Below are 16226 nucleotides of genomic sequence, written 5' to 3' on the forward strand. Positions count from 1 at the left end.
TCACATGTATGAGTTCAGAGGTTTTATTTTGTGAAAGCAAGACGGGGGGTATGTGGGGTGTGTGGAGCTAACAGAAATGAACTCTCTCAAAGCATTACTATCAAGTCACCTGTAAAACTGTAATCTGTAAAACTGTAGCCCAGAATCTAAGCATAATACAAGGCTCCTATCTTCCACATTGACTGTTTTATCCCTGGCAGGTATTTGCAGAAGGAAAGAGGTCTCCCTGATACTTCTGACCAGTTACACTTCAAAAGTGTGTGCCCTGTCTCTCTTCCACCTCCCTGATCTTCAAACCATTCTTCATCCTGTTTGTTCTCCTAATGGAAAAAATGAAGGTATACTGTGTTAAGTTCAGGCAACCTTTTACTGGTAAAACTTTAGTCCCCACTGACTAGAATACTGGCTTAAAAAATACATGGGTGTCCATGGCTTTGGTTTCAGGCATGACTTTTCTTAGCTTTAATAAAATCTTCCACCATTTAGTCACAGTAGACCTTTACAAATACACACAAGTCCAGCTGCACATACTTAGTACAGTTAGCCACTGAATTTTATACCCCTCTTTTCCTGTAAACCTGAATTGTCAATATAGGTCTGATCAGCAGAAGTCCTGAACCACTAGAGCTGAAATGAAAGTCAGTGAAGGCTGTGCTCTCAGCATTATTCAGCTAAGTGCTGAATGGCATTAAGTACTCTGAAAGTCAGGCTTTAGGTATTCAGAGCAGGGCACCTAAAGTTAAATTATCTGTACAACAAAATGAAAATATATTATGAAAATATAAATTTGTAAAATCTTTTGAAATTACAGCAATTACTATAATGCAAAAGCCCATGAAAGAGTCAATCCTTCTTTGAAAACTGATCTGAATGTTGCAACTAGAACATAGGATGACTGTGAAAATCCTGTGGAAAACCTGTAAGATGATGCAAACACAGAAAGGAACCAAACTGCCCTTTCAAGGCCACCATCAATTACAGGCATTCTTAGTTTGTAAACTCTTGAATTTACAACCTTCGTAAGTTTTTCCTTTTTTTAGCATGCATGTGTGTAGAAATAGTATCATACACAGATATTCCTTAAAAATGATCTTTTAAAATATATCTCTACACAGCACACTTTACTAATGTTTCGACACGTGCACACATGCAGTATGCATGCGAGTGCACATGCACACATACACACAGAAACACCATTACCTACAGCAGTAAATTATTTTCTCGTCTATCCCTTGCTACAGCTCTGAAGCTAAGCTGTTTATTTTAAAAGAATTGAACCTCCTCTATTTACTCTGGAAGCTCATTAGAAGGAGGAATTTTACACCGTAACTGTTAGAGGGAAAATTTCTTTAAAAAAGCAAACTGAAACAAAAAATAGGTTTGCCTTTTTAGGAAGACCATAAAATGTTCAACCCTCTGTCTAGTGCCTGAGTATTTCAGAAAGTAGAGACCAAACCTGTACTTCAGTAGTTTTATTCCTGTGGGAGAAGCTACCATAGAAGAGAGGCAGCCTTTGAGATAACGCTGCCTGAGCCCATTTAGGGCTTTGAACACAAACAGCCCGATTTAGAGCCACACCTGGGATGCGACTGGCAGCTGAGAGAGATGCAAGGCACAGGCACGGCACTAAGTGCTCTCAACCAGGGAGTTCTGCAGGGTAAAACTGGCATTTGCTCCCTTCATGTGGTCTCTTAGTCGTGCAATGGTGAACTACAGGTAATTCAGTCCTTCACGAGAGGACTATTAACTACTGCCAAAGAAGCCGACGAGAGGAGGGGGCTTGGAGCCCCATCAGCAAAAGGTAACAGACATTAACCATCACCATTTCTCAGCAGCTTGCTTTAATTTAAACTAATAATTTAAATAAATTATGCAAGCTTTTAACTACCAACTGCTAGCACCACCTACAAATTTCAAGCCGAAGGTCAGTTCCACGGAGCTTGTGAAAATCAGTTTACACTTTTTTAATACTTAATTTTAGCAAGTCTTGTTTACAAGTGCTTTACAGTGTGATTACACAAATTGTAAATTCAAGCATAGTTTGAGTGGAATGGAATTATCTTGGAGAACAATAATCATCTAGAACATATTAATTACATTGTAAAACTGAAACCCTTAGCCAATTCACAGCTATCCAGAATTGGAGAGTTCATAGTTAATATATCTAACACACTGACATTCTTGATGTTCCTTTTTTTGTCTGCTTGTTTATTTTTAAAGGAACAGCCACAAGGCCTGTTAAAATATGAACCTTTATAATCCTATTGCTCTTTCGAATTAATGATGCCATACAGGGTACAAAAGAACAATTATTTCTAGACATTTAGCAGACTTAAAGATTTTGAAATCAGCTCTTAATAAGATCATGGATTAACACGTGAACTTCCATACCTGTTCAAAGATATACAAGGAGAAAGATACGCATTTCAGTCAATGCAAGCATTACCAGCAAGCTGAAATGAGAGATCTTTCTTGTGGCAGAATGGCTTGATTTTTTGTATATGCTTTTACTATGTACCTATTCACGTCAAAGTATTCTGCAGGGTTCCAATTTCAACATCATTTCAAACACTTTTGCCAACAATTGCTAGGATAATAAGTCAAGGGTGATTACCTATGTCCCGATTAATTCAGATCTATTTATAATATAATTTTGCAGAATTTTGTGCAATTACAGTGCACAACAGTAGAAGAAAATAATTTTGGAAGTATATGCAAATATTCTGCCTAATAAAAAAATATAATCTAAACATTAATGTTACAAGTATACAGAACAGATAGAACCAAAGAGGATTTCCTGGTGGTTTTTAATTAGGGCGTTTGTTAGTAAACACAATGACTAGCAGCATAACTAGGAATTCTGCTCTGTGCCTGCAAGGGCTGAAAGGTCAAGAGCATGAAGCTTCTTTCTTATAAGCAGGAAGAAAGAAGGTTAAAGAAGGTATCACAAAAGCATTATTTTTTTCCCTCCTTGCTTTCAAAAAAATAAGGGATTGGAGAAAAGCTTGGTTAACTTCTAATCAACACCAAGAATTATTTTGTTCACTTAAAGAAGCAATTTTATTACAGCAAGTACCTCTACTGTTTTGCCTCTATACTAAAAATCAGTAAATCCCAAGAGCATCTCGAACATTCTCAATTTAAAGAATTCAAAACAATGGATGACCAAAGTATCAGAATAACTGCCAGCAAAATCATAAAGAACTTTTGTTTTTAAAAGCACACAGACCTTCCTGCAGAATATGTTTCTTTCACTGACTGCTTTCCCAACACAACACACTGTTTCCACAAGCACTAATACAAAACTATCAACCTATCTCATACATCTCCACTTATTCTTAGGGCTCATTTAAACAAAGCCTTGATGAAGAAATCCAAGAAAGTCTCCAGAAGGAAATATTACATGAGTGCTTTCAACAGATTCAAGAGTCAAGCAAACAGATAATCAGATGAGAGTGCCTATTATACTGCATGGTTCAAAAGCTTAAAAACCTTCCTCATTAAGATTTAAATTTTAATCATTAAAATACCCTATATCCTTATCATAATAAGGTTCTTATATCTTTGTAACACCACATTTCAAAGCAGTGAATTCCCCAGACCAGGTCTGGGTTGAATAGGCTGAGTTTCCTTTCTGCTCGACTAAAATTCTAGAGGTGTTCCTTCCTGCCACTCCTCTCCCCTCCTCTGCTCTAATTAGCCCCTCAGGGTTATTTTACTCTTCTTAAAAAAATAATTTCTTGAAAAATACCTTTTAAAAATCATAAAAACCACAGAGCATTTGTCATTAGAGGAGAGGCAGACGGACCTGGGCTTCTTTAAGGCTGAAGAAGAGAAAATTTTGAAGGAGCTTAGCACAGCCTGCCAATACCTGCAAGGTGGTCATCGAGAAGACAGGGCCAGGCTCTTCACTGAATTGCACAGTGTGAGAACAAGAGACAATGATCGTAAAGTGAAACGAGAAATTCAGATTGGATATAAGGAAAAGAAAAAAAAAAATCACCTGGAGGACAACTAAATCCTGGAACAGGCTGCCCAGAGATGTGGAACTGCTGTCCTTGGAGGTTTTCAAAACCCAACTAGATAAAAGCCTCTAACAACCTAGTCTGAACTGAGAGTTGACCAGAGGCCCCTTCCAACCTAATGGCTCCACCTGGAAATTTTTAGGCAAGCATTTATATTTAAATTTTAATGCTGCAGTTGCAATGGAAACAGCGGTTGGCCTAAAGTAATCATATTTCTGGCCATAAGCTAACTTAGGAGCAACAGCAAATACAGAAATGAGGCACTTTCTTTTTATAGAAATACAATGATTAATCATCACATAGATATGATTTTAATAAAAGACTGTCCCTTGAAACCCAATACTTAGAGGCTGTCAGCATTTATTAGATTTTATTTTTTCTTAAGATGGCATCTTTACAGGGGCATTAGTTCATGCACATACATGCAGTATTATTATCTCTGTTTACAGGATTGGTGGTTTGTCTGGCTAATAGAGAATAAGGAATTTTCCTAGCAAACTGCTTAAAAATTTATACACTTCCAAATATTGAGCTGAATTATAATACAGGAAAGCAACCAAACATGCCAAATAACTAAAAGTCACTAAAAATCTGTAAGAGCCAGAATCCAGTCCTGATGTAGTAACTTCTTTAGCGCCATCTGATTTAGCCGCCTGCTGTGCAGTACCAAATGTAAATGCATCCATCTTGTTTCCAAGCCTGTATCTTAACACGGAGAAGACAAACTTGAAAACAGTCAGCTTCAACCGAAGATGGGAAGGCACCTTACCATATTTGAAGGACAGCAAATAGGAATAGATTAGACATAGTGAGGAACACATCTAGGAAGGTTCTGGTATATTCAGAACTCCTGAGTTATGTAGACATTTTATCAAAAAGATCAATATTGACCAGTTTGATAAGGTTTTCCTAATCTGAACAATTAAATACTTTAATTGACTCACAGAAGTGCTGCTGACAGAGCTGACTCTGAAATATTACATAGTCATACTGTAAAATCCAGGTCACTCACTCTCTTCTCAGTAATTACAAAATGCATGAGATGTTTCCACCAAAACAGCCAGTCTGCACCAGCATAACAAAAATATTACTTGTTAAAGACAGAAATTGTGCCACTGTATTATGACTTTGCCAGATGAAGGTTCAATTTATGGGACATATCCACAAGTGGTTCACAAAAAATACCTTGATTTCCACCCCTCCCCAAGAAGAGGAGGCTTCATTGCAAAGATATAACACTTTAGACAACTCTCTATTCAGGGAAACTTGTTATTTTGCTGTCCTTGATGCCAATTATTGTAGCATAAAAGGCTACATCTCTCCCATTTTTTTTCCTAAAATATTATGTAAATATGTTTACTTCCAGTAATATGGCATAGCTTATTTCAGTTGTATTAGATGAATGTCGTAATACAATTTATGTTCTAGGCACCCCTTGGGAGTCCAACAAAACTTGTCTTGAAAACTTTTTAATGAACATGTAAAGGCGAACCCTTAAAATAAACAGATCTTAGTTTAAGACAACTGAGGCCTGTAGCACAGCAGTTATGAAAAAGCTATCTAGTCATATTTGTACTTAAACCTGTTCTGTCTTGACACATCTTTCCAAGTGTACTTGAAATATTAGTTACCAGTTCTCATGGTTTCATCAAAAGACTCATGCAATTTAGCCTGTGCCTTACAATCCCAATTTCTCAGTTGTGCAACAGAGTTAAAAGATTTTTGTTTGTTCCTTTAAAAGTAGGGGTATTTTAGCCTTTAAAGTTCAAGTAAATAAAAAATAAAAATCAAACCCCAGGAATTCTAGAAGTCTTGGGGCTTTAGGGATGAAATGAAAGAATTCAAATTTATTAATTTCTGAGGAAGGATTTTCTAAAGCCTGACCCAATTTCAAATGCTTGGATTTTATACTACTGATTTGCTTCATTTCAGATTTATCATTCACATAATAATCATTATATAACTTCTACTTTTTAATAGCTGCAGATTTTCCAGGGATTCTTAACATATATCTACATACGTTTTACACCAATATTAAAAGTGCTATGGATAAAAATGAAAAAAAAAGGAAAAAACCCAAACTCACACTATCCCACTATCAACGTTCTTGCTCCTACAAACATTATTTTTAAACACCAGTCAAATCCTACCCAAGGAGGGCAGTATTACTAGCAATTATGACTATAATGCTTTCCCAGTATCTAACTAACCAAGGGCAAAACACACTACATTACAAAAACCAAGCTTACTGCACCCTGTCTTCTAATCACATGCAATAATTTCACAGGCTTCCAAGCAATTTACTTAATGTAGCATACAGAATAAAAGCAGAATACAAAAATACAAAGAAAAAAGGGAAAAAAAATAAATGAACCATTCTTCAAAAATCATTAAGCATTCAAGAAACAGTTTTTACATTAAGCCTCTCCTGAACTTAATCTTAGCTAGTTTTTCATTCTGTCATTTCCTCAGACATAGACCAGGCAGCCCTTTATTGTATTCAAAGGGTTTAAAGAATCTGGAAATATCAAGAGGATAGAATATTTATAGCACAGGTGGTAGATCTATTGTGTTAAGTTAACCCAAAGGCATGAAAGCCACCACCTAGAAAGCAAAAGATAAGGATTCACATGCCTTCACAGGTGTTTGTTTTGTTTTTTTTTTTTTTTTTTGTTTGTTTTGGTTTGGTTTTTTACTATGAGCATTAATATTCTTTCTTGGTAGGGAGAGCAAGAACAAAGAGGAGCAGCACAGCAATAAACAAACAAATTGACAGGAATAAACAGGCAAATAATCTACTTTTCTAAGAAACCATCTAGTGAGTGAAAGGCAATGGCATAACTCAGATAGACTTCTTTTCTGCTTCCATGTAGAAGGGAGAATGAGACAAGACTTCTAGAAGTCCCTCCTATCTACATGTTTATGATTCTGTGCTTAATACAGCTTCAGGCTGTATACAGCTATAATCACCAAAGACTCTCACACTGAGTATACAAGATGTCATGAGACCTAAGAAATAGAATGTTTCTATTGTTCTGATAAGACAGCAATATCCTAAAAAATATTTTCCCTGTTCTTCCTAAAAGGGAGATGCAATGTATTTACAGCATGGCATTATTCTCACAGAAGTTTATCTATCTTGCAGAATTTCATGTAAGACCTGCAGTCCTGTGAGATTTCCCACTTACACATTCTGCTGCTAACGGAAGAAAACCAAGCTTCAACCAGTCATCCATGGTATGACAATTTTTGACTTATCGTAGGATATGACATTAGTTCTGGGCACGTCTGTTAGGTTGGCACACATAAGTACTTCTATTGCAAAGTGACTTATGTCTAATCTTCCTTTGAAAAGTACATTTACATAATCATATGAATTTTGTATAAAGATATTGCTTTCCAACTTATGTTCACAGGGTAGCCCACCAATATTATGTAACAGTGAAATAATACTATTTCATAATGAAATTCCGAGTCAACTCGTCACATTTTTTTTTGCTGATGTTGGAGAACTGCTGCAACAATCAGTCACAGAAAGTCATTAAAAGAGAAAAAAATAAGGCAAAAAAGCATTTGCTAGAAAAATAAAAATTAGTTGTTTTCTGCCTTCCTGATACTTTTGAGTCCAAGTACTTTGAATATCCTCTCCCAAAACTGCAGTAAGTTTGATTCATCAATCATATCCTACATCAGAGTACTATATAGCACTCTACACCCAGTTTTGCTACTAAAGAGTACTTTTCAGCAGCAAGCAGAGTATCTGTTCTGCACTGACTTTGAGTGTACAAAGTCTATGGACACACCATGCACACCACAAAAATTTTCAGCAAGCTACTGCTCATGCCAGAAAACTATTAGTTTACAGCAGGATCGCCCACGGATTCAGGAATAGCTCAGGCAGGCTGAAACAAAGAGCCAGGTACTCCCTGTGGTTAGAAGTATTAAATTTTGTATTTTCTGTTTGGAAACTGTGGCTGTCATAATCTTTCAGCAAGACATACTCAGAGACCAAACTCCTGCACAAACACTGAAATTCTTACATTGCAAGGCAATCATTGAGCCAAGAGTTAGTTACGTTTCCAACTGAGGTTAACAGGCCTTTATCCAGTCAAAGTGGTCCTTTGTGCTGGGTTTGAGTTGTGGGGTTTTTGGTAGCAGGGGAGGGGGCTACAGTGATGGCCCCTGTGAGAAGCTTCTTGAAAGCTCCCCCAGCTCCAAGTCAGCTCCACCTCCGGCGAAGGCCAAACCAATCAGTGATGGTGGCTGCGCCTCTGTGATAACATATTTAAGAACGGGAACCTGAGAGGGGATTGGGACTTGTGAGGAAGAGTTATGAGAAGGACACCCATGTGAACACCCAGGTCAGTGGAAGGAAGAAGGAAGTGGGGGATGTGCGCCGGAGCAGAGACCCACCCTGTGTCCCATGGTGAGATGGCAGGGCCACCCCCCTGCCACCCATGAAGATCTGTGGTGAAGCAGAGGCCTACCTGAAGCCTGCAGAGGAGCCCACACCCGAGCAGGCCTCTGCACTTAAAGGAAGCCAGGACTCTGAAGGGAGAAGTGGTCCCCGCTGTTGCAGTTCTGCGCTGGGAGGACTGCAACATGCAAGGGTGAATGACTGACGCTGGCGCAGCTTGGGAATGGCTGCATCCCGTGGGAAGGACTCACGCCAGAGAAAGTTCATGGAGGACTGTCTCCCGTGAGAGGGGAGGCATGTGGAACAGAGAAAAGAATTGCAAGGAGTGCCCCTCCCTGAGAAGGAAAGGGCAGCAGGACTGACTGTAACCCCTCTCCCCTGCCCCCCCCGCTGCTTGGAGGGGGGAAGGTAGAGAGACTGGGAGCAAAGCTGAGCCCAGGAAGAAGGGAGGGGTAAGAGGAAGGTGTTTTTGCGATGTGGCAATGCTTCTCACTGTTCCATTCTGTCTGTTAAGTGTTGTTGTTGTCAGTGCTTGAATTAAACAATGTTCTTTTTTGAATTCCCCTAATGAGTCTGTCTTTTGCCCATAACCATAACAGGCAAGTCTTCTCTCCCTGTCCTTAATCTCGATTCCCGAGCCTTTTGCTTCATTTTCTCATTCCCAGTGCCAGGGAAGAAGAGGTGAATGAACGACTGGATGGTGCTCAGTTGCCCTCTGGGCTCAAACCACGACATCCTATAATAATATTATATAATAATTATATAATATAATAATAAGTAATATTAGATATTACTTTATAGATTGCAACATCACAGATACATAGATTTTCATTAAAATATATATATGCATATATATATATATTTGAAACTTTTCTAAGTATATCCTTTCTGGAAAGACTGCATGCTCAAACCCAAAGCATTGTATTTACTGCTCCCTTAAGTCTTGAAAGCAGCCCAAATACATCAGTCAGCTCAAGACAGAAGAATCTCAACTACAACTCATTGGTTGGAGAATTTCTGCCCACTCCACGCCAATTAGGAAATGACTCAGTCATGCTGAATAGAGTGGTCCTCTTGCAACACAGCTACCGAAAAATAGCTGTACATCAATCCATACTCCAACCACTCTCCCCAGTTCACAGCCTCAGCCAGTGTGCAGTCAATCTGTAGATACTTTAGTCCAAAAATAAAAATTTTTTTTTTCATGTAATATACAAATATTTTCAGTTCTTGTTTTTAATTAAATTTCTATATTTGTAAAATAGCAGCACCTAATTAGAGGAACCAGAATGACAGAAAGATGTGACAGAGGTGACATCAGATGATGATGGGACGCTCACCTTGTAGGATTTGTTAAATATAACCAGCTGACTAAATAAGCGATTCTTCATTTAATGCATATGATTCTTGTATTGATAGAGCAGCCACATGGTTCACATAACAACTGTCGTCATCTCCTCTGAGTTCTTCTGAAATTTTGTCTTTGTAATTTAGAAAAGGAAGATTTTTTAAGTTTTCCATTCCTTTGCCAGTTTGCAATAACAGCATAAGCAGAGGTATCTAATAAATATTTCTAAGTTAAGAGCTCCACAGATATGTGAAGTATGTTGTCATCATCCCTCTTTGGAGAGCAATGAAAATGGGCAAAGGATGATCTTCTGTGTTCTGTAGAGCTCAAAATTAACTTTGGTATGAAAGTAGGGCTAGTTTTGACTAACACATTAATACTACAGAAGTTGCAAAACTGGTGTTCCTTGAAAACAGCTCCCAGTTTAGATGTTGCAAAAGGAGAAAGGACAAAGTATTGACTTTGTTATGTATCCTTAGAAAGGGCAGGCTTTTACTGTTCCTGTTTACAGTAACTGAAGTTCCCCCTCTTCAGAGAGAGAGGACACAAAAAATGCATTAGTTTGCTTTAAAACTGTTTTTGAAATACTGTGTGATGACATTAACGCTGCTAATAAAAGTCAGTGGGGGGCACTTACAATATTAGATCTCTTTTAGTATTTATTGTGTTATTTTTTGTTGGCCTGAGACTTTAAGCCTGCTCTTTTCTGACTCAAAGTAAGTAGACATCATAATTTCTCTTCTCAGAAGTTCAGTGAGAACACTGCTTTCCAAATATAACTTGCTATGAAACAATTGAGATGTTTGTTTTTCCACATAGGAATTTCTCTCAATCACAAACAAGTCCCTGACCTTCAAGCGAACAGGCACAAAGATCCCAGTAATAATCTAAAATTATATTGTGACTTGTTCACAATGGCCATATAAAACAGACATCAAGGGTGGGAAGGTGGAAAAATGGATAGGCCACAGCGACCCCACTGGCTGCTGGTGGCTCTTCTACGGATGTTGCCCCTGTCATCATGGCATCTCCACTGGCAGGGGAGAGGATGCAGATGTAAAATACTGCAACAAACCTGCAATGAATTTCTCAGACACGGGGGCATGCTGGCTCCTGTCGGCAGTTAAGGCATGGTAATGCAGTGTGACAAACACAGGACAACTCCCCTGTATTGACTTTGATATCCCACTATGATATTCTCAAGACAGATGAAGCATTAAAACTGTGACTTTTCCAGATCATTCATAACTGTACCTTAAAATCCTTTGTATTCTGTGTTCTACAAACCTGTACTCACATGCATGTGTTGGCTGACACTGCTGCAGGGAGAGAAAAGAAGAGCGTGTATCCCCACCTACAGTGTTCAGCATCCACGTGCACGTGTGTCTGTTTTTTTATGCTGTGTTCAGAGAAAGGAAACATGCTTCCCTGTGTTTGAGTGAGCAAAGAAAGCCGCGTGAGGAAGCAGCAAGGGAAGGCGAGTCAGGAGCTGAGGGTGACCACAACAGAGGCAGGGGCAGTGCCCTCAATGACCAGGGACGCGGTCCCAGGTATCCAAACAGGAAAAGCAGAGCAGGTCTGGTGACAGAAACCAGGGTCAGCCACAGTCCATGATCACCGAAGAAGTCCCAACAGTGACAAGGCAGGTCTGAGGCTTGGCCAGGAAGGTAGGCCAGAAGGTCAGGTCCAGCAAGGGACATGGCTGGGCACAGGAAGAGCTGCAGCATAGCTCAAGAGACAAAATGCAAAGGCTCAGCTTAAATGTTGCTCCTGAGAAAAAAGGAGGAATGCCTGCAACGAGCCTTTTCAGGGCTCTTCACAGCTCTGACATGATGTTTTCATAGCTGCCTGATCCAAGGCTACATCTGTACCACAGCAGAGCTGGCCTTGGGCACAGGCAGCCCACACCTACCAGGGGGGTGTCCAGAGGGCCCTGGCACTTGGCACCATGCTTCAGTGTCAGGAAATGCCAAAACACTAGCAGGAGAAGTGTGTATTCTTCTATTAAACAGTATGGGGCAACTATTAGAAAATAAAGTGTTACTGAAAAATCAGATGTCTGAAGTCAAAATCAAGAACAATCCAGTGTTCCGACATAAGATACTGAAATATAGATGAACTTTGAAAATTAGCTTGTGAGAGAGCTGCATTAAACTCTCTATTTGAGTTTTCCTGACCTATGAGACAAAATAGGGCCTCACGTTCTTCAGGAAGATAAAAACTTCATCCTCCTGAAAGAAGATTTGGCAATTTGCTCACTACACTTGTTTCATAACTGATCATGAGACCTACTAACAAACCCATCTTGTTCATTTTTTAATTAAATTAAGTCTATTATATTTGGGAATCTCCTGGAAAATACTTGTAATAAAGTCATTGATGGTTTTGTGTGAGAGAACAATAGCCTTTTTAAGCCAATACTGTTTATGAAACTAATACCAGTTAGATCCATCAACAGTATCACATAAGCAAGACCTTCCTTTAAAAGAAAGGATACCAACAACTGTTGCAGGAATTACTGAAAACAAACATGAAAACATACAGCACAGGCACAGGTGCTGTAGCAACAGTATCTTCATCCCATTCATATTTGATCCCTCATATGGGCCTCTGACTCTCTTTAAAGAAACTAGACTGTTTTAGCCAATCTCATGGTTCATTCCTTCCAGGCATCTGACCATCCTACACTCCCAGTGACACTTGGTGAGTCAGCTGGCAGTCTGTGCAGCCAGGGCAGCACTGCTGCCTCCTCCCTGAAACCTCCCGGCACCGTCTCTGACACCTCATCTCCGTAGGCGAGGTCAGCGTGGGCGTCCCAAGCTATTAAAATATTTCAGGACTCCCGCGCATTAGACTCCCTCTCTCCTCTCTCTGAACCTGGAAAACAACCAAACTTTCTTTCCATCAAACACCTGGAGAGGACAATGAAGACGAATAAATACATAGCTAAAATAACCCTGACTCCGAGCATTTGAGGAGCAATAAGAAGGACTGATTTACACACATAGATTTGGTCTTTTTTGCATAAATTTTTTTCATTACAGTAACATGAACAAACAAATCACCAAAGTGGTCCAAACAGCATATGGTTAGGCTGGGTTAACAAAATGGGCAGCTAAGAAAACATTACTAGTATCTGGGAAACACATACAAATCTTTGTTTATCTTGAAGCCTTCTCATTTTAGAACTGAATTATCTGGATAGGCATATATATGAGCAAACGCTTTATAACACAAGTTGCTTGTTGTTGAGCAGAGGTCCTTCTATAAGAAATACAAAATAATCTCGGATATGTAAAGTCTATACAAATAATCACTGACAAACTTGTATCTAAATTTGAGATATCCACGTGGGGAAAAAAAAGGATGAATACAACAAAGTGAGAAAGATCTAAGATACACAAAGAGCTCTCAGTTTATGTAGAAACTGTCCAGTCTCATACGTCTGGAAAACATTTAATCACCAGCTTCACTGCAAGTAAGCAGTGATACAATCTAAACCAGAAAAGAAATAAATCCAACTGTCTAATGACAATGGTTGCCTAACAGTCTTTTTAAGATCATTTGATTAAATTTGCAACTGGCTACATTGTGGTGATACATGTTGGGTATTTCAAGCATTACAATCTATAAGACTCATTAAGTAATGACAAACTTTATGTAATGTTAGATTGAGTGATTTGAAGTCTCTTCTAAAACTTGTGATCAGTCACAAGGCTCTCTGACTCTTGAGACTATCATTTCACTTAAAGGGAAAATGCTTTTTCCCCCAGATATTTACATATTCAGTATGAGCACATATCTACTTACCATAGCTTAACAAAAAAACTACAAAGTCTCACTGTGCTTTTTCCTTGTGCAACACAGACTAATTCCTGATGTTGTTTTGAACGTGTGCAAACCAAACAATACAATTCCGCTGCGAACAGGAAACACCAGTGCATCCACTATGACTTCTTTTTGTCTGCTATTTCACAATGACAAAGAAAAATATAAATACATACGTACAAACACGTGTATGTGTTTTTGTTTGCTATGCATGATAAAACATGAGCTTTGTATTAAAAAAACCCCAAACATTACCTTAGAATGATTTGCAAACTTGAAATAAGGTCACACGGCTGGAATAAAAACCACAACAGCCATTTTCCAAACATACAAATACAAGGTTAATGTAAACCAAAAGTCACCTTTGGTTTTATGAAGAACAAAAGTTTACTACCAGTGATCTGAGTTCCTCAAGGTCTGTAACCCAAAGCTTGAGTACAGAAGGGCATTAGAGTTAGGAAAGTCTATTTCTAGCTTTAACAGTACTCTGAGAAGGAGCTCATGCCTTTGTCTTTCATGTTACGCTGCCACATCAATGCTCTGCTCTAAGCACTAACCTGCATGTCCTCGCTATTTTTCAATGTGCAATTCAAAACAAGTGCTAGTAGATTAAAGAGAAGACAGAACAAATGTACCCATACTCGTGTATTACATTTTCAAATAGCTACAGCTACTGCTAAGAAATTATTTTTTTGTGTTCGTGTGGTCATCTCCATATGTGTTCTTCACAATGAGGGTGGTGAAACAAGAGATTAGATTTCCCAGGGAAGTTGTGGGATTTCCGACCCTGGATGCAATCACAACTTGACTGGACAAAGTCCTTATCAACCTCATTTAACTTGAGGTTAGCATTGTCTTCAGCATGCTGGTCATCTGGTCCACCCCAGACAACTAGAGGTCCCTTGTAACTATATTATTCTATGATTCAACAACATTGTAACTTTGGCCAGTTTCAAGCCCGGTCTTACAAATTTACAGTCATTAAAGATCAGATCACAGAGGCCTTCGTACATGTGAGGATCCAGAGGCCAGCACAGTCCTTAGCGAACAGCACTGCTGCCAGAGTTTTTAGTAATGCCATGCAGCTTAATGAAGCTACAGAGCTCCTGGTGGCCATGCCAAACAAGTCAGTGCTGGAAACCTTCCCAACATCAAGTCTAATGCAGCTACGGCTCTAGTGAAATAAAATCAAAATCAACAAAGCCAGGATGACCACAGCTAATATAAATCAGCCTTGGCACAACAGATTAGCCATGTCAAAAGGATTTGAGTAGGGATGGTGAACCCTCACAGTTACTCCACAGCAGAGACAATATCTGATGGATTATATGAAGGACGTACACCTGTGATTAATAAAAGACAATTTTTCACCTTCAGAGCAAGTAATAAAGCTCATAAACTTTGTGCATCCAGAAGGAAAACTCAAGTAAATTGTCTGTATAGGAACAGCTGGCACATGATCTTCAATCTCTCCTCACAAATAACAAATAACTGTAATGGAAGAAGCCAGAATCAGAGACCTTGTGTATTAATTACACTTCTAAAATGGACTGCAGCAGCATGCATTATTCCTCCACCTCAGTGTCAAGAGGACACAGTGCCACATGGCAGGAGTCATGGAGGTCAGATGTCAAGAACATACAACAGACAGAAGGTATTAAGAGGGACACAGCATCCATAAGAGTTAATTCAGGATCCTGACTTTCTGTAGGTGTTATCAGAGAGTGCAATGGTGGCAGCTGCTAGGCTTAGGGCAGTTAGAATTCAGCAGAACTTGTGGCTCAGGACAACCATTTGCTGTACCTATTCATATCTGTTCCTTTCGCTCACACTTTTTTGGTCAGGATACCCTCATGAGATCTGCAGGTGAAATCCTACACTAGGATGCTGAGGACACCTGTGATCTGCAGCCCCTAGGGCCATGGCAGAAGTGGGTTAAGCCAGGGACAACAGTGGAATTAGTCTGGAACACCAATGGGGCCAACATGGTTCAAAAAGCCACCCATCACCCTTACAAGGAGGGATTTTGCACATGTGGGCTTTGCTCCCTCTGTTCCTGGGACCTGAAACCACTGACAACTCAGTTACTGGATCTTTCTAGACCAGAAGAGATACTTGGAGTGTGAGTGGATGACAAGAAGCATGCTTGACCAGAGGCTGTCCTCAGGAGGTAGTCTGCTGTCTACTAGCAATTTAAAAGAAAGCAGAAAAAAGGCAGATGGGAATCCTCATTCGCTGAGGAGCTAAAGAGGTCTGGCACTAAAATGTGACAGGCAAAGTAATTAGAAAATAATTATTTTAAGGGAGAAAGGGATGTATAAGACTAGAAGAAGTGAGTCAAGATCATTCCAACAGAATGAATCATGAAAACATAGATTCAGAAAAGAACACATCTATAATACACAAGTCCTGTTGTGCTGGGTGATTCAGAGAGACGGACATGCTCTTAACTAGGTCTTCTGTCCATCACAGGGAGCCACAACAGAGCAGCCTGGGTAAGCGCTGCAAGAATCTCTCGTTGCCTATGTCAGCGGTGCACAATAACCCAGGTCCTGAATAAGCACGGGAACTATCACTGAGAGACAAAGTATTATTTCTTACCCAAATG

At 39.3% G+C, this 16226-nt stretch overlaps 1 protein-coding gene across 4 annotated transcripts in view; it reads right to left on the minus strand.

The window, feature by feature from the left end:
- The window catches only part of SPIRE1 (spire type actin nucleation factor 1), a 129021-nt gene that overhangs the window by 88383 nt on the left and 24412 nt on the right, over nucleotides 1-16226 (minus strand). The window lies entirely within an intron of this gene.

The sequence above is a fragment of the Tyto alba genome, unplaced genomic scaffold (genome assembly GCF_018691265.1).
Source record: "Tyto alba isolate M040663 unplaced genomic scaffold, T.alba_DEE_v4.0 Super-Scaffold_27, whole genome shotgun sequence".
Lineage (NCBI taxonomy): Eukaryota > Metazoa > Chordata > Aves > Strigiformes > Tytonidae > Tyto > Tyto alba.